The following is a 24048-nucleotide window of genomic DNA, read 5'->3' as shown; positions in this document are numbered from 1 at the left end:
AGCGGTAAGGGTTGTAAGAGTTGTAGTGGTATACGGAGGAATTAGTCGTTACAACAGAAGATGAATTGAATTTATAGATGAATGAGAAGAAAAATAAGGGCATTTAGTTGAGGATAAGATGAATAACAGTTGTGAAATACGTAGGATGTCGTTGTGCAGTGGATAAGTGGATAAATAAGATGCCGATTAACTTATTGAATTAAAAGAGTTAACTCTATGAATTATTTTTTATATTTGCTACGTTAGTACTTACGGAATAAAAGGAGTACACTTTATAAATTAGTTAATATTTTTGATACCTTAGTTTTAAGTTATTTTTTTACAATTACAATTACAAATTACAAATACAACTTAAAAGAATGTAATTTTTTGTTGTTACAAATGATATTTCATTGTACTTATCTGTTTTTTTAAAAAGAATTAGAGATAATGTAATTGTGAATTTGAATTTGAATGTTTAAAAAAAATTAACATAACTATTCATTTTAGTTTGTTTTTGCTTTTATTTTTCTTTTTTGAAATAAGGGGCCAAATGTTAGAGCTTGGTAAGTTTTAAACATTAAATTGTTTAAATATTTATCAAACCGATACATTGTTTTTACTACAAATTTATTTATATTTATTTATTGAAATTAACTTATCTTTCAATTGTTATAGTTAAACTGAAACTGAATATATAGTTTTTTGTCGGTAGTTTATAGAAGTTGTTAAACTTTTACATATTTTTCAACTTTTTAGTTATTATTTCAAACTTAATTATTTAAAAATAATATAAAAAAATAGCAAAAGCAATGGATATTTTAAAGGATGACACTTTAAAAGCAATGGATATTTTAAAGGACGTTTGGGTGAATGAAAGAGCTGTATCTTTTGTTATTAAGAATAATATATATATATATATATAGCTATAAAATCCCATCCTCTGACCCGGTCAAAAGCGCACAAAATCTCATTCTCTGACCATCATTCAATAATGACTGGAAATGATGAAGAAAGCACATTGACCATCAGGGACAATGTAATAGTGGAACAGAGTGAGATGATTGCGGAACTCGCAAGAAAATTAGAAATGCTTCAGGAGGAAATAAATCGCACTCGAGATTTGGCTAACCTGGCCATCACCGTCAATGCCCCCGCTCCAGGAGGACATAGAACTCCACTCCAAATTCCTCCCCTCAGTAAACCTATTCTCGGGAATCAGCCAAATAACATATCGTCCGTATCCGCTCCTCCATTTGTCCAAAACACTAATCGCGAAAATAACACAGATGCCTACCATCCACAAAATCCATCTCTAACCCCACAAAACCCATCTCCGAATCCATTCCCGAATCTCCAGAACACATTTTCAAATCAAGAAAATTCATTCCCAAATCCACAAGATTCACTCCCAAACCCGTAAAATCCATCAAATCTATTCCCAAATCCACCAAATTCATTTCCAAATTCGCAGAATTCTTCTCCGATTCCACCAAACCACTCTCAAATTCCACAAAAACATTCTAGTTTTCATAATTTCCGCCCCACCTACCAACCCGCTTCATTTCATCCGCAAAATCAAGCCTCCCTTCCAAATCCTCTTCATGCCATCATATCCCCTAATATCTATAATCCCCTTCCTAATCCTGAGATGGACCATTATCAGGAGAAGGAGAAAGAGTGGAGGATAGAGCATGAAATGAAGTTTCTAGCTATTAATGAAAAGATCATGAGGATCAGAGAATATCATGGAGTGAGGGACCACGACAGTTTAGGGTATGATGATTTATGTGTTCACCCTGGAATAGATCTACCAGAAGGGTATAAGGTCCCTAAATTTGAAGTGTTCGATGGCATCGAAAATCCAATGGCCCATCTGAGAAGGTATTGTGATCAAATGGTAGGGGTAGGGAAAATGAAGCATTAGTGATGCATTTGTTCAGTCGGAGTTTAAGTGGCGAAGCCTTAGAATGGTTCATGTCTCAGGAATTGAAAAGATGGACTGGTTGGAAAGCATTGGCAAAGGGTTTCCTTGATAGGTTCAGATTTAATATTGAGATAGTCCCTGATCGATACTCACTATATCGGATCAAACAGAAGAATAATGAGTGTTTTTGAGACTACGCCTTTCGTTGGAGAAAAGAGGCTACTAAAGTACAACCTTCCATGTCTGAAGAAGAAATGGTATTAGTTTTCTCTCGCACACAGGAAGGAGAATTTTATACTAGGATGGTATCCGCGGTCCAAGAAACTTTCACAGATTTAGTAAAGATTGGGAAATTGTTAGAGGAAGGCATCCGAAGAGGAAAAATTGCCAAAACCCCAACATCATCTGAATTTTGTACATTCCCAAAGAAGAAAAGAGAGGATGCGACTGCAGTCTCTACTAATTCTGTTGATAAGTTAAAGAGGAAACTCAATCCTAGGAATATTCTTTCCTCATCATCGTCATCAAGTTTTCAGCTTGTATTCTACGCTCAACCCCAATTTCAAGCTCCAATTCTAAATATTTTACCCAGTGCCAAGTTCCACAGCCAAATAATCAGCCTTACACTCAAGCTACTTTTCCAAATACCCAAATAAATATCCAAACATCTCCAAATTATCATCCACGTCCAAACTTCGAAAAGAAACCTCCCCAAAAATTCACACCGCTAGCTGAAAGTCATACCCAGCTCTTTGAAAGATTGGTGAAAGTTGGTTATTTGCAACCGATCCAGCCAAAGCCTATCAATCCCAACTCTCGGTTTTATCATCCCGATCAAAATTGTGCCTATCATTCAGGAGTAGCGGGGTACAGTACCGAGGATTGTATTAATTTGAAGCATAAGATCCAAGATTTGATCGATTAAAAGGTTATCATGCTTCAGTTACCAACACCAAATATTAATGGTAATCCATTGCCTAACCATGGGAGACCTACAGTTAGTATGATTGAAATATAGGGTGAATGGACGTTTAGCAAGGCCATCACTAAGGTAAATTCAGAAGGACTCAAAGGAACAAAAGAGGTGGAGAAGATAGAGGAAGTTGTGGCCACCTTAAGTAAGGATTTGGAAAGTATTATTGAGCCTATTATGATTTGGAAAGTATTATTGAGCCTATTATGGTACTAGAAAAAGATTTTAAGCATGCAATAGTGTACACACTAAGGAAGGAAGATGAGATCGAAGATAATTCAAATGAGAGTTTGTTTAGGCCTTTGCCGCTCTTGTACCAGTCATTTCCCATACATGAGATGTCAAATGATGATGGTCTTGGGGATGGGATAGGAGATCTTTTCAAAGGATGCAATGCTCTACCAGATGATTTCCCAAAGTCCGATGACATGAAGAAGATTGCACCAGGGGAGGCCTTGCAAAAATGGACCTCCACTCCTTTCATAACCCGTCACCCGTCACGGTAGATGAAATGGAAATTACTAATAGTTTTTAAAATCGGTGATGATCCAGAGGAGGCCCCATGATCCACCGTTTTATGTTTCAAATTTTTGTTTCATGTTTTATAACTTTCAAATAGGCATGGGCCTACATTTGTCTGGGTCATAACCCATAGTTTTTATTTATTTTCCAAAAGGCCTCCCTTTATTTATGAAGTTATTTTTAAAATATGATTATTTAGAATGGTTTATTTTGGTAGCAATAATTTAAAAACCTGCCAATGTCATGTCATGTCAAGGGTTAGACGAGCAAGGCGAAGGAAATAATGATGAACATAAAAGGTGATGAGGAGCGGTTAGTAGTAGATATAGAGGAATGTGAAAATCGAAAGAAGCCCAACCTAGAGGAGCCCTAATCCTACCTGAGATGGATGGTCAAAAGTGGACCAAACCAATGAATTCTGATACGGTAAAGATATATCATGCTTGAAAGATGTTATAGCTTTTGTTTCTTGGCTTATTTGTAATCGCATTTATAATAGTATCAATTTTATGATGAGTAATCACATAGAATCTTTCCCTTTATGCATGAACTACGTTTGACCAGAATTCCCAAGAAAGGGATACGTAGGTGGCCTATGTCGGCTTCGTTCAACCCCTTAGGATAATTTATCACTTCTTTTTATGTACGAACTATGTTTGACCTGAATTCCCAAGAAAGGGATACGTAAGCGGCCTATGTCATCTTCGGTCAACCCTTAGGCTAATTTATCGTTTCCCTTTATGTATGAACTACGTGATGACCTGAATTCTCAAGAATGAGATACGTAGGCGGCCTATGTTGGCTTCGGTCAAACCCTTAGGAAAATTTATCCTTTCCCTTTATGTATGAACTACGTGATGACCTGAATTCTCAAGAATGAGATACGTAGGTGGCCTATGTTGGATTTGGTCAACCCATTAGATTTTTCTATATAGATCCCTAGCGTGGTCTTGAACTACGTTTGACCTAATTCCTGCTTCAACAGGATACGTAGGCGCCCCAATGGCTCGGTCATATAACCCTAGGAAATGGAAACTGGGGCAGAATTCTTGAGAAGGAACCTCGAAAATTCACAAGAGAAGACCAACATCCAACAAAGAGGATGAAGATCAGCAAAGACTTCAGATCCACTCGAGATGATATCATCTCAGACTACTCTAAACTGGGGCAGAAATTTTGAGGAAGGACTCAAAATTTCCACTAAACACTAGAATATATTTTTAATTCCCCAGCACTAGAGGTTTAAGCCAAGCTCTTGAAGCCACCAATTATGACAAAGTCTAGGTAGACTCAATTTCTGGCTATGACAGAACTATTTGAAGAACCCTCCAACAATGATGATGAGTTTTGGAAATCCTTCATCAGATGTAGTCAAAATCAAAAGGCAGATGTTCATTGAGCTATTACATGACGTGACTGGAAGAGATCTTCTAAAGTTTTATATAAGCTTTCGAAACTATCTTCTAAAAATTAAGACTACTTTCAAAAATATATATATAAATCTTTTACTTAGTGATTGCCTAGACATCAATTGGGACAGGGAGTCATGGGCGGAAGTCCCAACATGATAACGTACCTGAAAGATGGCAAGGGGAAAATCGAGGATCGAAGGAGGTCAAAACGGAGTAGTTTCATTCAAACTAATAATTTTTTGTGGATGTAGGGATCGATACACAAAAATGAGCGTTTCCTACGAAAAATCCCCAAGCAAGTTGAGAGCCATAACAGAGCATATAATGCTTAATAACGGTACTTTTTGGGTAGCCCTAAAAATGGGTTTAACACCCATTTATTGAGGACCTTTTGAATTGTCCATCTCATTTCTTGAGATCATGGAGGCCAAACAAAAGTGTCTTGTCTTCTTTACAACTATTGTATTTAGTTTTTTTTCTAAAAAATGGTAGCTAGAAAAAGCAACTTTGTGTCTACTAATCGTCTACCTTGAGTACAGGTACATGTAGAAAGCAAGATGCATACAAACAAACTCAGGTGAAATTGTTTTCAAATTGTCAAGAGGACCATTGCATATCATTTCCAAGAGGACCATTTCATATCATTGCCAAGAGGGCCATTCATATCATTTGCCGAGAGGGTCATTTTATATCTGTTGACATGCAAGACATAAATGTTGGCATCAAGGATATCATCAGCATTCAATATATCTATTGACATGCAAGACACAGCGTTAGCGTTGAGGATATTATCATCATTAAATATCTGTTGACGCGCTAGACACAACATTGGTGTCGAGGATATCATCAACATGCAATATATCTGTTGACATGCAAGACACAACACTGGCATTGAGGATATCATCATCATTTAATATCTGTTGATGCACTAGACACAACACCGGCATAGAGGATATCATCAGCATTCAATATATCTGTTGACATGCAATACACAATGCCGGCGTCAAGGATATCATCATCATTCAATATCTGTTGATGCTTTAGACACAACACTAGCATCAAGGATATCATTAGCATTCAATATATCTGTTGTCATGCAAGACACAATGCTAGTGTCGAGGATATCATCATTATTTTATATCTGTTGATATGTAAGACATAAACGCCGATGTCGAGGATATCTTATCATTTTATGAATTAGCATCTGAATGCATCGAGAGCACAAGATTTGGAGGGACGCCTTTAAGTTGCTATCTAAGGATGAATGATATATAAGATTTCCTAGAAATTGACAATTTGAGGGTCATCTATAAGTCATATTATTTGAAATAGGATAGTGTGCAAGATCACCTATGAGTTGATAGCCTGCAGGTCATCCGTAAGCCACAACAACATCCTAACCGGATAGTGTGCAAGATCGCCCAAAAATTGATAGTTCAAAGGTTATCCATAAGTCACAACTAAATACTTATCGAAGAATATGCAAGATTATGAAATTGATACGTCCAAGGGTTCTCTATAATTCGCGTCATATCCAAGATCGATTATGTGCAGGATTACCCAAAGATTAACAATATGAGGGATTATCTATAAATCATATTGTATCCAAGGTCGGATGATGTGCAGGAACACCTGAAAGATAGTGATTGGAGGGATATCTGTAAGCCATCTCTTATCCAAAGTCAGATAATGTGCAGGATTACCTAAAAGATAGAAACTCAAAAGATATCTGTAAGTCGCCTCATATCCAACATCAAATAATGTGCAAGATTATCCAAAGATTAATAATTTAAAGAAAATCTATAAATAGATCATCGGCTATAACCGGCGAGGTTATCATTCCACATATAACAAGTGATATAGGTAATCAAAAGGGTTGCCACACCAGCATAAGATTACGCGGTTGCAGGGACCGTTCTGCATAAAGTATCGCCGGTGTCCAAAAGGGCCACCCTACTCTGAAGGCATATTCAACCGACAAATGTCATAATTATACAACAACCAAGAGGGTTGTTGTGTTTGTTATTGCCAGTTATTTCATTCCAAATAGGTACATGAGGAGATGATTCCTCTTTTCAGGCCACAACTCACGTGGAGATATAGTAAAAGACTACCTACCTCTTTCGTGAACTATGTTAGCAATAACAAATTTGTTTGAAATATTGTCGAGAGAATTCGAGAGGATGAAAATCTCAAATAAAATCCACAAGTGTGGACGACTTTAAAAAGGACGCAGCACAACATGGAACTTTTTCTTAGCAGCAAAATATGACATAGTCCAGAGAGGGAAGTCAAACTCTTTGGACAAGAGAGAAAGGATGATCACCACCACCATCCAACCATACCCCTGCTAGAAGACATATGGATATTTCAGGATATTTTAGTTTCCGCTTCACCTTTGAGATATTTCTAAACTCATATCGAGGGTAACCTTCTCTTTCTTTAAAAGTCGGGTGACAACATACTCAACGTTTGGAAATTATGTTCGGGTAAGTTCTTGTCTATAGATGTGAAGGATCCCACATTCATGGTTAAGAAGTTACACGCCTCTTTTCTGAAACTCGATCAACTTGTCACTTATCTTGAGGCAAAGATCATCTGAAATAAAAGACTATCTTTTCTACCAATTGAGTCAAACTACAAGCAGTCTGATTCCCTGAATCTTGGGGATAAGTAGGCTGGGATCTAAGAAAAAAACTCAACTGCATTTCGACCTCCCTCGTAATCCCTTTATTCCCCAGTTTCTTGATTTTATCAAAAACTCAAAAACCGAGATAACTTGTGAATTTTTTAAAAATCGTGATTTAAATCATGCTCTATGAACTACAAGTAGCCTGAATTCTCTTGTAACTTGAGATATGTAGCAAACCCTACCTGGGTTCGGCCATGACTCTATGAGACTCAAGCAAAAGCCAACCTCTTTCAGTTTCGAATTTGTGGTCGGACAAAAATTAGGAATGTGAACCTCCCTTTGCATAGGGTTACTAGCATCCACCCTACCCAAAAGGAGGGGGAATTTGTTGACACCTAATTTTGTCCTCCATGACTAAATTTAATCCTGAGTTTCTTTGATTTTTAATTAAATTGAAACATTTATTTTATCCGAATAAAGATTTTTTTTAAGTATTTATTTAGGTAAATTGGTCATTCAAAGTAGCGATTTTATATTATCATGTTCAATTATACGAAATTATATAATTTTGTTACATAAATATCTATTTTTTGAAAAAATATCGAATGTCAATCAAAGTTTGTCTTGAAATAATTTTAAATGATTAAAATCTTCGTTTAAACATAATTTGATCTCAAAGTAATTTTTTTTGGGATAAATATGTATTTGAAATTAATAAATCAAGAATCTCGAGATTAAAAGAAGTATTAATTCGTATCGAATTTCATTTAATTTAGCCAATCTATTAAATTTGGCCATAATTGAAATTAATTTGTCCACAATTGCAATGTAATTGATCAATTAATTTTAATTAGGCTAAAATTTTAATTCGATTAGATAAATTAAATTCTGATAATTAGGATAATTTGATAAATAGCCTAATTTGAAACTCCCAATATATTGTTTCTACCAAAATTACCCAACAATTTAACCCAATTGTTAACCCAACTGCCACAACACCTCTAACCCAGCCCACCTATACCTTTTATCCACTTCAGTTAAGCTTTCAAAGAAAAATAGTACGCATAAACCAAGCAAACAATGAATATCGACAACAACAACGTCAAACCCAATATCCCTCTTCAACCCAAAATTGCGATGAACATCTTCGACCCAAAATCAAGAAAACTAGCTTTAACCTGACCCTATCCTTCATCACGCGTCTCATGCATTAGTAGGAGAAAGAAAGAATCCAAAATCTTCTAGAAACAGTCCAGGTGTCCTCTCAACATCACAATTCCGTGAATCTCGAGTATGGAAGTACGATTCCATACATTTCTGACACAATTTCATTGGTTCATGGTGAAAATTCATTTTCCCAAAAATTCATTGGTCCACCAAATTCATATTGGTATAATTAATTGATGAAACCTCAAACGGTGGGGGGATTTTTGAATTTTAAAATTTAAAAAAAAAGGACCCTTCTTTCAAATCTCAGAAAGACTCCAATTCGGTCTTCTATATAAGAGGTGGGAGGGTCACCGTGAAAGGGGTGGGAAAATGGGGGTTGGGAAATTATTTGGGAAATTCTGAGGAGAAAAGGGGGCTTCTTTTTTAGAGTGTTGGATTCCAAAATTTTTGGGGGTTCTAGAATTAGGGTTCAGAAATTAGGTCCAGAAAATTTTTGGAGTTCGGATTTCTCTTAAGTGATTTTGGGGCTCAAAATTTCTAGGGTTTGAAAATTTGAGAGTGAGTTCGTCAGCTAATCGAAGCTCAGAGTTGACTAATACGCATCTCCGGTGGTGGTGAAATCCGACGCCAGCTCGTAGACTATTTTGCTGCTCCTTAAAAGGTAACATTCCATCCCGTTTAAGCTTTTGACATCGTCTGCTTCATCTCAACCTCTGAAGTTATAATGATTTTTTTTAGTAAGATGGTGTGCTGGTTGTTTAAATCTCTGAAGTTATAAGCTTCTAATCACCTGGTGTTCTGGGCTATTTGCTGTAACATGCTTTAAAGGCCATTAGGTTTAGTGTGTTGTGACGTTATGTAGATTCAAATGTGATTACTTTGAATACTACGGCTTAAGCTATAATTCAGGGATTTCAGAGCGTGTTTCATTATCATACTAAAGCGGCTAGCTGGACATTCTTTGAAAATATCTACATGTTCGATGTGTTCTATCCATAATTGTCTTTGATTTTTGTTATAAGGTGGTGTATAATCTCATTTAGTACTGAATATATGTATAGAAGAACATGAGCAAGAGTGTATTTTTGTTCCCATAATGTCAACAAATTCTCCTTGTTTATCTCAACATGTGCTTTTAGGTGGTTTATTCGAGATTATTAAAAGTTTTTTTTTCTTTGTTTTTTCTCTTTTCCTCCCCTTCATGAAGTCAAATGTTTTTTTTTTTACTTTTGTTGTCTTATGCTCAAGATACAAGCATTCAACGGAGTCAAGCTCAATGTATTGGCTTTAAAGCCACAAACCTGCGCGACTCCTATCTTTAATTTTTAATATGAAGGAAAAGAGTGAATGGCATATACACAGTAATGTAGCATAAATTAAGGTTAGGTAAGGCTTCAAAATATTGCATAGGACCCAAAATAAGTTAATATTTATGTTCTTTTGCCATCTCAATTTTATTTCACTTGTAATGTTTTGATTGCTGGTAAAGTCTTGTTTAGTTAAAGGCTTATCTTGATGAATCTTGCTGCGTTTACTCTCTGTTTGGTGCTCAGTGTTTCTTTTTGTGCATACTTCTCGTTATTTCTTTATTCTACTCTAATGGTTCTCGCAAAAACGTTTTCATGCTTGTTTTAAAAAATGTTTATTGTTGGGGTGTTTGTTTGTATGAACCCATTTTAAACGTAATTTTATTAAGGAAGGGTAATTAGTAAGTTCTACTTATAATAAAGAGTGCTCTGTTGACCAGAGACTACTTTTCTCATTTTTACATTTGCATTTTCTTTTCTTCGTTCATGCAAGTTTGTGGGTTAAATACCTTAGAGAAAGTTAAGCATGACATTATTGGTCAACTCTCGTTATATTTTCATTTTGTTTTCTCTTTGGTTGATCATGTATCAACTACATTGTACTGTTTCATCGTGGTTGAACTTGTTATTTGAATTGATACGGATATGCCTTACTATTTCGATCGTCTTCGGATTATTTGAGACCTATACCACATTGCCAGTTTAGCTAAATCTACGTTAGTTCTCCTTTCATTTTTCTTCTTTTTGGTTGATCACGTGTTAGCGAGTTTCCATTGTTTCAGTTTCTTCCTCTCTTCTTTTGTTCGATTAGGTACTAATGTGCTTTTTCTTTCTTTGCATGAAACTTATCTGAGTCCTACATGGACTCTTTCCGTTTTGCATATCCATCGATGGTTGTTGAGGCACAACGTGCTTGTTGGATCAAGCCCAAAAGAAAGTTTGAAGTTAATCTTATGGCATACCGAACGCAAGGAGTCGGAAGAAAAGGAAATGGATCAAAGTCCTACGTTTGAAGCCGCTAAGAGACAAAAAGTCTCATTTATTATTTCATTTTTGTTTAATTATTATTGTCTTTATTTATTTATTTTGTTTATTTATATTATCCATTCATTTGGGCCACGAAGCCAAGGTTGTATCTAATACAGGTTGAGCAATATTCGAGCCAAAGGCTGGACAATTAGATTAGGACAGGTGAAATGGGTCGAAAGCCCATTTAGACTAGGACAGGTCTCATTGATTTGGGCCGATGACCTAAATCCCTTACTTCCTCCCTTTCCCTCTGTTCTTTATGTTTGTTTTCCTTATGTGCTTGGCGAACCTAGTTAAATCCTTAGTTAAGTCGCTAAAAAAATAGTTTTGAATAAACACAAAAATATTTCCAATATCGCTTTCTTTTCAAAAAATAAATCACTTTTCGACAAAATTAATCTTTTCGAAGTTAATCAAAAGAGGATTTTCAAACAGATCGGATAACCTTAAGTTAGCGGACGTTTTAATTGCCTAACACCTTCCTAAAATGTTAATAGGAACCACTTATCTAGAATCTCAAACTTAAAATAATTTTCCTGTTTTGAATCGTTTGAAGTAACTTTCTAAAGGTTTCTTAATTCTTCTCAATATTAAGTGGCGACTCTCAAAAATTCAAAATTTTTCCACAAAACACCGTGAAGTAACGTAGTTTCCAAATGTTCAAATTCACCGGGAAGAGATGATAACAACATCAAAGCCAGATCCTCATCCTCAAATTTCACATCTAAATTCAACAGGCCTGCTACTAATTGATTAAACATAGTGATGCGTTCATTCATAGTAGTACCTGGTTGATAATTAAATTGGAACAACCTTTTCTTCATAAGAAGCTTGTTCTGACCACTCTTTTTTAGAAACTTTTCCTCCAACGCCATCCATAATTTGTACGCAGAAGTCTCATTCTTGAAAACATACTTTTGCTCTCTGGACAGGCATGATCGAATTGTTCCACATGCTAACCGATTAATGATGCTCCAATCTCTATCTTCTACCTCTTCTGGTCTTTTTTCCTCAATAGAAATATCAAAACCCTGCTGGAAAAGAGTCTAAAATCTCTCTTTGCCACATGCCGAAATGGCCAGTACCATCAAATATTTCCACCACCAACTTCAGACTGGACAGCGGGAACCTCGACTATGATGAGGAGGAGCCTGATGCCCCCGGAATAATATTTGAAATAGGATCCTTCATTTCTTGATCTTTATTTGTCATTACAGAATCAATAAAAAATATTCAATACTACAACAACTACAAACAATCCAAGATTTCAAGGGGGACAAAATAATTCTTTTTTGATGTGGAAGATCAGCCAGAACTGGAACCACAGAGCATACTCAGATAGAACCTTAGCCTGGGATAAACCTTGGGTTCAAAAGGACCAAAGGAATTCGTTTCTGATGTGAAAGATCAGACAAAGCTGCAAGCACTCTGATACCACTTGTTGGGAAAATCGGGTAATTTTCCCACTATAATAGAACAACTTAGTGAAATGAACTGGTTCAGAATAATTGTACCAGATACAACACTAACAAAAATACTCGACAAATAATATTGAATACTAAAAATAAAGACACTAGAAAAATTTGATAACAGACTTCAACCAAAAAGGCTTTATCTCCGAGTACCTCTCAAGTCAACCTTTTCTATTAATTGTGGGAGAAGGGAACAATTTAGGATGTTTAAAATGGGTGGGGGAAGAGTTTTTTTATAACTCTAAACCCCCTCCCCAAATGATAGAATTCCGATGTGGGATAAAATGAGCCAAAGACAACATTAAGTATACATATGCCCCTACCATTAGTGTGAGGGGTACATACATACCATTTTATTAACGGTAGGGCCATATGTGTACCCAAAGTATGACAGGATATACATATATCATTTATCATAATTCAAAGGTATAATTTTTAAATTAGTTACCAAATATAGTATATTTGTTTTTATATTGTCAGTGTGTATAACTTAAAACTATTTGCAATAAGGTTAACAATCTTCAGTCATCTCTTTGCTGTCACTGTTGCTGTTGTGCATTGGCCTTTCATTGAAGACTCAACAACTCACAACAACATTTTTATTTGTAAGATTTTTTTGTAGTCTTCAAATCGAAGTAGATATTCATACTATACTAGCCTTGTCTCTCTTGTGGCAATATTTTGGCTTATATTTATGATGAAGTACAAGTTGAAGTCATCTTACATGGATGATTTGGATAACATGAAGAAATATATTATGGTACGTTGAGCTTTTTTCTCTTCTAATTGTTGTTGAAGTAAAACTCATGTTTTCTATTTATCCCTTTATGCATTCTAAGCTTATTACTTTGGTCATCTCCAGAGGCGGATCTAGGATTTCAGATTTAATTTGTTCAACGTTTAAGATTCTAAGAAATTGTGTAGATCGTTCAACATTTGACTTGTTGGTTCTAAACTTATTAGAGATAAGCATCCACTTCCCCTGAATTATGGCCAAAGTTGCTTCGACACACTCCAACTTCACAGGAGTCCGATTACCCCAGAACTCAATTTAAGCGTATTTTTGTCATCACAAGAGTCCTGTTACTCCCGAATTCAATTTAAGCATATTTTTGTCACCATTTTGTGCTGACATGACACCTTTATACATAAAATGGGGCCAAGATAAAAGGTGTCATGTCAGCATAAAAGGTTGACAAAAATATGCTAAAATTGTAGTTTGGGGTACTAGATGCTTTACTCAAGTTTTTGCTATGCCAACAAGATTCAGAATGCAAAACAAAAGATCATTTTTACCCTATTTGCACGATATATTTTTTCGGTGTCAATGGGATTTACATTGAGCCTCTTCATTACGAGTAGCTCTACCCCTGATCCTCCTGACTGCCTTGGTTGCTATAAATTTATTTTAGCTGATTTTATCTCAAGATAGTTGTGAAGTATCCATTGGAAGTGATTTATGTGCAAGTGAAATTGCTTCATGAGTAATGACAATGCATTTTGGATCATGCCATTCTCTCCACAGATAGTACCTTCTTTGGTGATAGCAGTCTTTATCCATCCTTGACGAATAATATTCTCATCTATACACTTTGGGCTTTTTCTGTGTATATAGAAGGTGTCTCCATGCTGCCTCAGCATCGCTTGATGCAGAATGTCAAGGTACATATATATGTGTGTTTGTGTGTGTGTTCTTTCTATCACAGTTAGAAAAGAAAAAACATTTGAATTCATGTGTTCCTAGTTTTCTGCATGAAATACCAATATTGTTTTCTATTTTTGTATTTCAGATTATTGAGCCATTCACAGCTCATTTTGTGTTCACATTGGGCATTTCAAGATTCTCCAGTTGTGCTCATTGGATCATTAAGGTTAGTTTTGGAGTATTATCTCGCAGTTTATAACTTTTGACAAAAAGATGAGGTTTCTGTTGGAGGATCCTTGACACCCAATGTCAAATGGAATTGAAAAGTCTTCTTTGATATAACAAAATACACAACACTTTGTTCAATTTTTGCCTTCCCCAAACCTGACTTCCCCCGAGATTGGATTCCAAACTTACTGCAGAGAAGAGGGCTGCATAAATGGCTCAGAATGTTGGACTGAGTTGAAACCATTAAACTAGCTAGGGCAGTTGTGGTTGCACTCACTGTTTTCTAAAACAATAATGTGTGTGTGTGTGTAATGTATATTGTACATGTGTAAGCGATTGTTTGTATGTATGAACAATTTTTTGGGAAAAAAAACTTCGTTCGCACTAATTGTTGCAAGAAGTGAGTTCGATGACATTTTATTTCCATTGATGAAAAGTTCTGGATTCAACTCCATTTGTACACTTCCCCTTGCTAGAGCTTGAAACCAGAGGCAGATTCAGTTGCACTCATGGCTTTCACAAAATGTATGTATGTGCGCGTGCATAAAGAAAATTTTAAACTATGTAACTTAATACTTTGTTGGCACCTATTGTCGTGTTTGTGAGTATAATGACGCTAGTTATACATAGACTTAAAATTCTGAATCCCTCAACACTTATAGTATTCTGAATCCCTCAATACTTATAGTCTCGAAGTGTACTCATATGCAGGTGTATGATACGTCTGGTTGATATTTGTCTTTGAGTGGAGGGGGTTTCTTGTGGATATCAATGATCATTTTTGCAGAAATTGTTCAAATATTCATTTTGGCCGATTTCTATTATTATTATGTGAAGAGGTAAGTCTACTATCAGAATATTTTAACAAGTTATAGCACGTAACTGCTTTGTTTTCAGGATGCTAACACCATTTTTTTTATGAATGATTACTCATAGCTACCTTTTGGTGCAAGGTCAAATGATGGTTTACCTTATGGCATAGTTGTTGAACTCTTGTCACTGCATATTAATTAGAGACTATCATATGTAATGTGCAATCAACTTTGAGTTTTTACAAGTTCTTGTTATGTTATCTTCTTGTCAATAAATAAATGAATACTAATATCATGCAGTGTCACATTCTTATGCTACTCAAGTGCTGATTTATTGTGTATGGAATAAGTGTAATTATACAAGATAGCAGTAGGCTTCTTGTTTATTCAACAATGGAGAAAGTACAGAGTTTGATAGTTGTAGGAAAAGAGAGAAAGAAAGAGAACTGAGAGAGAAAGAAGATGAGGGAGAAGAGAATCTGCTTGTGTTGATTATTAGTCATTGTGTACATTCTCTATATATAGACTACATTGTGAGCTGTCCAACTAACTAAACTAGTCTTTAGGATTCTCTGTAACTAACTCTGAAAACAGTTATAACTGTAATCAGGAAACAAGATTTCTCTGCTTTTCCTTTTTAGTTCTTCACTTTCTCTATATCTTCATCACTACCCCTCAAGCTAGGAAGGTGAGAAAATGTCACAGATTCCTAGCTTGGTATTGAGATGGACTTGTTGAGCTCTGTTTAGTCCTTTAGTTAGCATGTCTGTAGGTTGGTCTATAGTTGTAATGCAGCGAGTTCTGATTATTCCTTCAACAATCTTTTCCCTTATGAAAAAATATTCAATATCAATATGTTTAGTCCTCTCATGATATATTGGATTAGCTGCTATTTGTATGGTAGATTTGCTATCACTGAACACATCCATAGGTAGCAATACTTCAATTGCAATCTCCTTCATCAAGCCTAGTATCCATATAAGTTCAGCTATTACTGCTGCAAGGCTTCTAAAATCTGCCTCAGCTGAGCTCTAAGATACATTTGTTTGTTTCTTTGATTTCAAGGACACTACTGATTTCCCAATCTTCACAAAGTAACCATTCACAGACCTCCTAGTTTGTGGGCAGGATGCCTAATCTGCATCACAATAGGCACTTACTCTATTATCTGAGTCACTAGACAACAACACACCTGACCTTTAACATACTTCACCACTCTGATTGCAGCTTCCATGTGGGACTTATCAGGATCTTGGAGGAATTGGCTTAGAGTTTTAACAAAAAGGCTATATATGGCTTTGTCATAGTTAAGTACAATAGCTTGCCAATCAACTTTTTATAAGCTGCTTGATTTGCTGGTGGATCATCAGCAGTCTGGTTTTGCTTGACATGCTTATCAAACTGTCTAGATGTCAGCTTAGTGTTGTAGTCCATAGGAGTAGCTGTAGGCTTGGTTGTTGTCAATCCTAGTTCAAATAGTAACTCCAATGCATATTTTCTCTGATGGATCAATATTCCTTTATCAGACCTTGCAAACTCTATTCCAAGGAAATATCTTAGTTCACCTTGATCTTTCATCTTGAAATTGTGATGCAATAGTGTCTTGGTTTCTTCTATTAGCTTTAGACTATCTCCCATAATCAGCATGTCATCAACATACACTAGCACAATAGAGATTTCTTCTGTTGTTTTTCTGATATACAAGGATGGATCATATTTTCTTTGAACAAACTAAGACCTTACCAAAACCTCTGATAGCTTAGTGTTCCATTGCCTTAGTAATTGTTTAAGACCATATAGGGATTTGAGTAGTCTACACACTGTATGCTCCCGCTGACTAGCAAATTCCTGAGGTAGATCCATGTATACTTCATCATCTAGATCACCATTTAGGAATGCACTATAGACATCCATTTGTTGAATACACCAGTGTTTTTTAGCTGCAACAGCAAGCATAGTTCTTATTGTCTTCATTTTCACAACAGGTGAGAATGTTTCTTTGTAATCAATTCCTTCTCTTTGTCCATATCCCTTTGCTACCAGTCTAGATTTAAACCTCTCAACTTCTCCTGAAGCCTTGTACTTTACTTTATATATCCACCTGCAACAAATAACTTTCTTTCCTCTGTGCAAGGTGTTGGAAATTGCTTTAAGTTACTGCACTAGTTTTAACCAAAATAAGTTATTTAGATTAAGATGAATTTGAATTTTAAATATTTGTTAATTTGTTTAGTTGTTGAGATAATTTAGGTTGTTTTAAATTTTAAATTATGCAGTTTTTTATGTGTTGTTGGCTATTTAAAGCCACTTAATGCTTAATAAAATTATTGAAAGCTGTTGAAATCTTATTGAAAGCTATTGAAAGATTTCAATCCATTGAGAGCCATTTTAACCCCTTTTTCGCTACCACATCTTTTTTAAAAAAAAACCAACAGTGGTATCAAGAGCCTCATTGATCTTACCGGATCTGTGTGTTCTTCCAAAGCACTACCATACCATTTTTAACCCGCAAGGGCTATCTTTTAAACCCATAAGGGCTCCATTTTAACCCATCAGGGCTAATTTTTTCAACCCGTGCTTATTTTCAAAGCATAGGGCTATTTTAAGCCAAAAAGATGTCAAGCAGCAGTCTCTCTTTGAATGTCCTAAAAGTTTTCACAGAAAAAAATGATCAAATTTGTTCTGTGAAGAAATCATATCTTGAAACCTATGCTTAATGTGATGTTTTGATGAATGAAAAATCCTTACAATATTTTGCAAAGTCTATGAAAGTATTTTCAAACAACACAAGATTGTTGATGGTTTTTCAGAAAAGAATCAAAAGAAGAAAAATAAAAAAGAGAAAGATGAACATCAAAAAGATGTGCAAGTTCGAAAAAAATTGAAAAATTCAGCATCCACTGCCAGAGCAAAAATTGAGAAGAAGCAGTTTTAAATCACAGTAACTTGAACAAAGGAGGAGTGTTGGAAATTGCTTTAAGTTACTGCACTAGTTTTTAGTAAAATAAGTTATTTAGATTAAGATGAATTTAAATTTTAAATATTTGTTAATTTGTTTAGTTGTTGAGATAATTTAGTTTGTTTTAAATTTTAAATTATGCATTTTTTTATGTTTTGTTGGCTATTTAAAGTCACTTAATGCTTAATAAAATTATTGAAAGCTATTGAAAGATTTCAATCCATTGAGAGCCATTTTAACCCCTTTTTCACTGCCACATCTTTTTTTTTAAAAAACCAACACAAGGGAACAATTTCCCAAGTGTGATTGGAATTCAAGGCATCTATTTCATTCTTCATAGCTTCCACCCATCTTGGATCTCTGCAGGCTTCAAAGTAACTTGTAGTTTCATCCACACATGATTTTTTTAACCACATAGTTCTTGTAGGACTGTGATTGCTTGTCATATGACACATAATTAGCAAGAGCATGAGGTACTTTCCTTGTATTTTTGGAAACAAAATCATTCATCCATGCTGATGATTTTCTTTCTCTAGTGGACTTCCTTTGATCCTAAGATGCATAAGGTTGATCTACAGCTTTTGTTGTAGTAGGAACACCCTGTAATTATTCGTTCTGCTGAACAACTCCTTGACCTCTACTTGATCTCCTTTGATACACCTTGGTTATGGGTTGTCTTGTAGTAGTCACACTTTGTTGAAGCTGCTCTTGTTGGTTGACTGAGTTGGGAACCCTTGAGATGAGATATTTGTAGGAATCTGCGATGGTGTCACATCATCACTTGTTACTAGATATTTTTCTTCCAAAGGAAATATATGGTGTGGTGATTGAGGCTACTTCTTGCGCTCCTTAAAAGGAAATATCTCTTCCCTTAATAATACATCTCTATACACAGAAAAAATGTTAGCAGACATATCATATACTATATATACCTTTTGAGTGATAGAATACCCCATCATAACACCTGCCTTTGCTCTAGTCATGAGCTTATCATTTTCATTCACTACTTTAGCATAGCAAAGACACCCCATTACTCTTAGGTGATCACACTTTGGTTGTATGCCATATAGCTTCTCATAAGGACTCATAAAGTGAATGACTGAGCTAGGCAGTGTATTTATTATATATACTTTAGTTAGGATACAATAGCCCCAAAACGTTATTGAAATTTCAGCTTGAAATCTCACAGCTTTTGCTGCCTCAAGTATGTTCCTGTGTTTTTTCTCAGCAACACTATTTTACTAAGGGGAATATGTACATGTAGTCTAATGTACTATGCCATGGTCTTGAAGCAGTTTCTTACATACTGAGTTGACAAACTCAGTACCATTATAAGTCCTTATTACTTTGATAGTCTTCTCAAATTGAGTTTTGACATACACAAGGAAATGTTGTATTTAAATGCAGACATCAGACTTAAGATTTAATAGAAATATCCAAGTAAATGTTATGAACTAAAGTAGTCAAATGATTGGAATTGAAAGAGCTGTTTTATTTAGCTTCAAGAAATCAAAATAAATAGAGAGTAGTAGTACAACTGAAACAGAAAAATGACTACGGAAAAAACTGCATAATGCCTAGAAAATAGGAACAACTAAACTAGGATAATGACTAAAAATAAAGTACTATCCTAAAAATCTGCTGAGGTCTTTTGACCCATTCCTAACAGCTACTGAAACACAGTAACATCTCCTCCTGAATCAGGAGCTTCAAATTCCCAGCTTTTCTCTAAGAAACTCGAACCTGCTAACAAGAAATGACTTGGTAAAAATGTCCGCTACTTGATTATCCGATTTCCAATACAATAAAAACACTTCACCATTCTTCTGCACTTCATTCAAAAAATAAAACTTGATGTTGAAGTGCTTGGTCTTTCCATGAAACACGGGATCTTTGGATATGGCTATGGCAGCTTGATTATCCACAAAGATCGTAGTGCTTTCTTCTTGCTCTAGCTGCAGATGAATCCAAATTTTCCTGAGCAATATTGTTTGATTAACAGTAGTTGTTGCTTCTATAAATTATGATTCAGCTGTTAACTGTCCTACTGTTTCCTGTTTCATTGAGCACCATGAGAAACACCCTGATCCAAAAGTGAAGCAATAACTAGAAGTACTTTTCATATAACCAGTTGAGCCGCCCCAATCATTATCACAATATCCAAAGAGTTTGAAGTTCTCACTTTTGCCAAATTTGATACCATAGGCTAGAGTTCCTTTAAGATACCTAACTGCTCTTTTGGCAGCTATCATGTGCAACTCACTTGCATAATTTAAAAATCTTGATAAAACACTCACAGGAAACAAAATGTCAGGCCTTGTTGTCGTAAGATACATCAAGCATCCAGTTAAGCTTCGATATGCTTCTTCATCAACTAGCTCAGCTCCATCATCCTGTTTCAATTTTTCTTTTTGATTCATCGGAGTACTCACACTCTTGCATTCTTCCATCCTGAATCTTTTAAGAATCTCCTTCATGTATTTCTTTTGACAAATAAAGACTTCATTTCGAGTTTTCTTGATCTCAATTCCCAGAAAATAATTCATCTCGTTATGATCAGTCATCTCAAAGACTTTCATCATCTCCTCCTTGAATTCTTCACTCAAAGTTATATTATTTCCTGTCACAAGTAAATCATCGACATACAAAGAAATAATAATAATGTTAGAGCCAATTTTCTTGACATAAAGAGTTGATTTACTTAAGATTTTTCAAAGCCTAAGTCTAGAAAATGGTTATCCATTCGACTATACCAAGATCTAGGAGCTTTCATTAGCCCGTATAAAGCTTTCTTTAATAGATAAACCATATCTTCATGTCTTGGGACACTAAACGCTTCTGGCTGCTTAACATAGATTTCTTCTGCAGTACACGATTTAAGAAGGCAGACTTCACATCCATTTGAAAAATCTTCCAACTTTTTTGTATAGCTTTAGCCAAAAGCATTCGAATTGTATCCAATCTAGCTACTGGGGAAAAAGTATCATGAAAATCTACTCCCCAAACTTGTGCGTAGCCTTTCACCACAAATCTAGCTTTGTTCTTATTTATCGAGCCGTCAGGATTGAACTTGGTTCGGAAAATCCATTTAACTCCAAGCACTTTTCTATCTTGCGGTCTTTCTACTAGCTTCCAAGTTTGGTTCTTTTCTATCATGGCCAACTCTTCCTTCATTGCATCTATCCATTTTTGATCAATTTTTTCTTCCTCATATCCTGCATGTTCAAAAACAGCAATATTACATCTTTGATAAATATCAGAGAGTGACCTTGTCCCCCTAATAGGTCGATCATCCACTGATTCATCATAATCAAGATTTGAATCATCATTTTTAACTCGAGACTCCTCATTCCAGTCCCATTGCTTATCTTCAAGGAATTGAAAGTCTCTACTTACCACAATCTTGCTTGAGGTTGAAAGATCCTATAAGCTTTAGAAATTGAACTGTAGCCAATGAAAACCCCCGGTTCAGTATTCTCATCAAGCTTATCTCTTTTGACCTGCGGAACATAAGAAAAACACATACATCTAGATATTTTGATATTTTTTACAGTAGGTTTAACACCATACCAAGCTTCAAAAGGAGTCTTCAGCAAGAAAATAGTTGTGTTCACTGCTTCTGCCCAAAATTTCTTTAGCAGGTTCTTCTCATGCAATAAGCACCTGGTCATCTCCATTATTGTTCTATTCTTTCTCTTAATCACTCCATTTTGCTGTGTAGAATATGGGACAGTGAGCTGGTGCTCTATTCCAGCTTCTTCACAAAAAGAAGTGAACCTATATGATGTATATTCAATTCCATTATCTGATCTAATGACCCGAATCTTGCAGACGCTCTAATTTTCTATCCAAGCTTTGAACTTAATGAAAATTTCAGCAACTTCGGACTTAAACTTCATAAAATAAATCCAACACATTCTTGTTAGATCATAAATGAAGATAATATAATACCTGCTGCCATTGAGCGATGGAGTTCTTTGTGGACCACAGAGATCAGTATGAATGAGTTGCAACTTCTCTGTAGCTCTCCATGTGTAACTTTAAAATGGAAGCCAAATCTGCTTGCCAAGCAAACAAGCGTTACAGCTTGAGAGATGCTTCTCCAAGTTTGGTAAATCACTTACCATTTTGCTTCTTTGCATAAATAACAAAGCTTTGTGATGAAAATGCCCCAACATTTTGTGCCACATTTCCGCAACAGAGGACTGACTTGTAAAAGCTATTTGTTCCTCCCCCAATGGATTCAAGGAAAATCTTTTTCCCTGCATTTTGATTCTAAACATTTCCTGACCACTAGGATCGCTGATTAGACACGGCTTGTTTTCAAATAATAATTTGAATCCATTTTCCAACAGTTGTCCAACACTTAGTAAATTTTGATCAAGTTCAGGAACAAATAAAACTTCATAAATGAGTTTTGTACCTTTATAACTCTCAATTGCTACAGTCCTCTTTCCTGCCGCTGGGAGGTATTCTCCATTTCTAATCCTGACTCTTGATTTAATTGATTTGTCAACCTACCTAAAAAGCTTTTCATCACTAGTCATGTGGTTCGTACAACCACTATCAATAAGCCAGCTTTCACTTGAACTTTTGCTTGTGTAACAGGTAGCCACAAACAATTGCTCTTCTCGCTCTTAGTCTACCATTTGTGCTTCATTTTATTGTTGTAAATGCTTCTCTTTGCAGATAATCTCGGAATGACCAAGTTTTTGACACTTTCGGCATTTCATATCAGGTTTTCTCCAACACTTGAAGTGTGGATGATTTCTCCTCCTACCATGTTAACAAGGTGGATATTTGCCTTCTTTGTTGTTAGTGATGGCAATAGTATTTTTTTCAGATGTAGCTTCAGAGTTTCCATAGTTTCCTTTCTTTTCTTTTCCTTTATTACCCTTAACAACATCTGAACCAAGTTGTAACTTTGCTTGTAGCTCTCCCTCGATGGATCCCTCTTGCCTCATATCTTTAGTATTTTCCAATGAAGCAATAGTTGCCTCATATCTTTCAGGTAATGTTACAAGAATCTTTTGAACTATTCTATTGTCATTAAGTTTAGTTCCAAGTATCCATTCCTTATTTGCAATCAGAAGCAGCCTATCAGAATAATCCTTAATGGTTTCGGATTCCTTTATTCTCTGCATCTCAAATTCTTTGACCAAGTTCAGTACTTTTATTCCTCTGATTCTTTCATCTCTTTCGTACTATTTCTTGAGGAAATCCCAAATTTCTTTGGCTGATTTACATGTCATTACTCTACTGAAAATGATAGTATAAACTGCAGCAAAGAGACATGATTTAGCTTTGGACTTTGTTGCTCTCCCTCCTTGTAAGCTCTAATCTGAGCTATGGTTGGATTCTCTAGCAAAGGAAGCACTTCATAGTCTTCCTCGACAGCCACCCACAAATCACAGGCCTCCAAATAAGCCTGCATTTTTACTGCCCATACTTGATAATTTTCTCCGTCGAAAACTGGCGGAGCCATAGTAGAAAAAGAACTTGCATTCTCCATTGTTTGAATGGTGTTTTGTAGCCACAAATTTGGATAAACACTCAGAAAAAAAACACTCAAAAGTCTCTCACAAGTCCTTTAAGAAGTAAGGCTCTTGATACCAATGTTATGAACTGAAGCAGTCAGATGATTGTAATTGAAAGAGCTATTTTATTTAGCTTCAAGCAATCAGAATAAATAGAGTAGCAATACAACTGAAACAGAAAAATGACTGCTGAAAAAATTGCATAATGCCTAGAAAATAGGAACAACTAAACTAGGATAATGACTAAAAATAAACTGCTATCCTAAAAGTCTACTAAGGTCTTTTGACCCATTCCTAACAGCTACTGAAACAAAGTAACAGTAAATCTTGAGAAATCATCAACCATAGTTAAAAAAATAACAGTTTCCGTTCATAGTTGGTACTTTGTAAGTTCCCTACATATCCATGTGCACAAGATCAAAACAACATATACTTTGACTACTA

General features: G+C 35.5%; 1 pseudogene; it reads left to right on the top strand.

Moving 5' to 3' along the window:
* Positions 1-2208: 2208 nt before the first annotated feature.
* On the top strand, positions 2209-15278 carry LOC107874532 (annotated as a pseudogene).
* Positions 15279-24048: the final 8770 nt, after the last annotated feature.

This window comes from Capsicum annuum, unplaced genomic scaffold, assembly GCF_002878395.1.
Source record: "Capsicum annuum cultivar UCD-10X-F1 unplaced genomic scaffold, UCD10Xv1.1 ctg4782, whole genome shotgun sequence".
NCBI classification, from domain to species: Eukaryota; Viridiplantae; Streptophyta; class Magnoliopsida; order Solanales; family Solanaceae; genus Capsicum; species Capsicum annuum.
The sequence above is the reverse complement of the archived record's forward strand: the minus strand, read 5'-3'. Positions and strand labels throughout refer to the sequence as shown.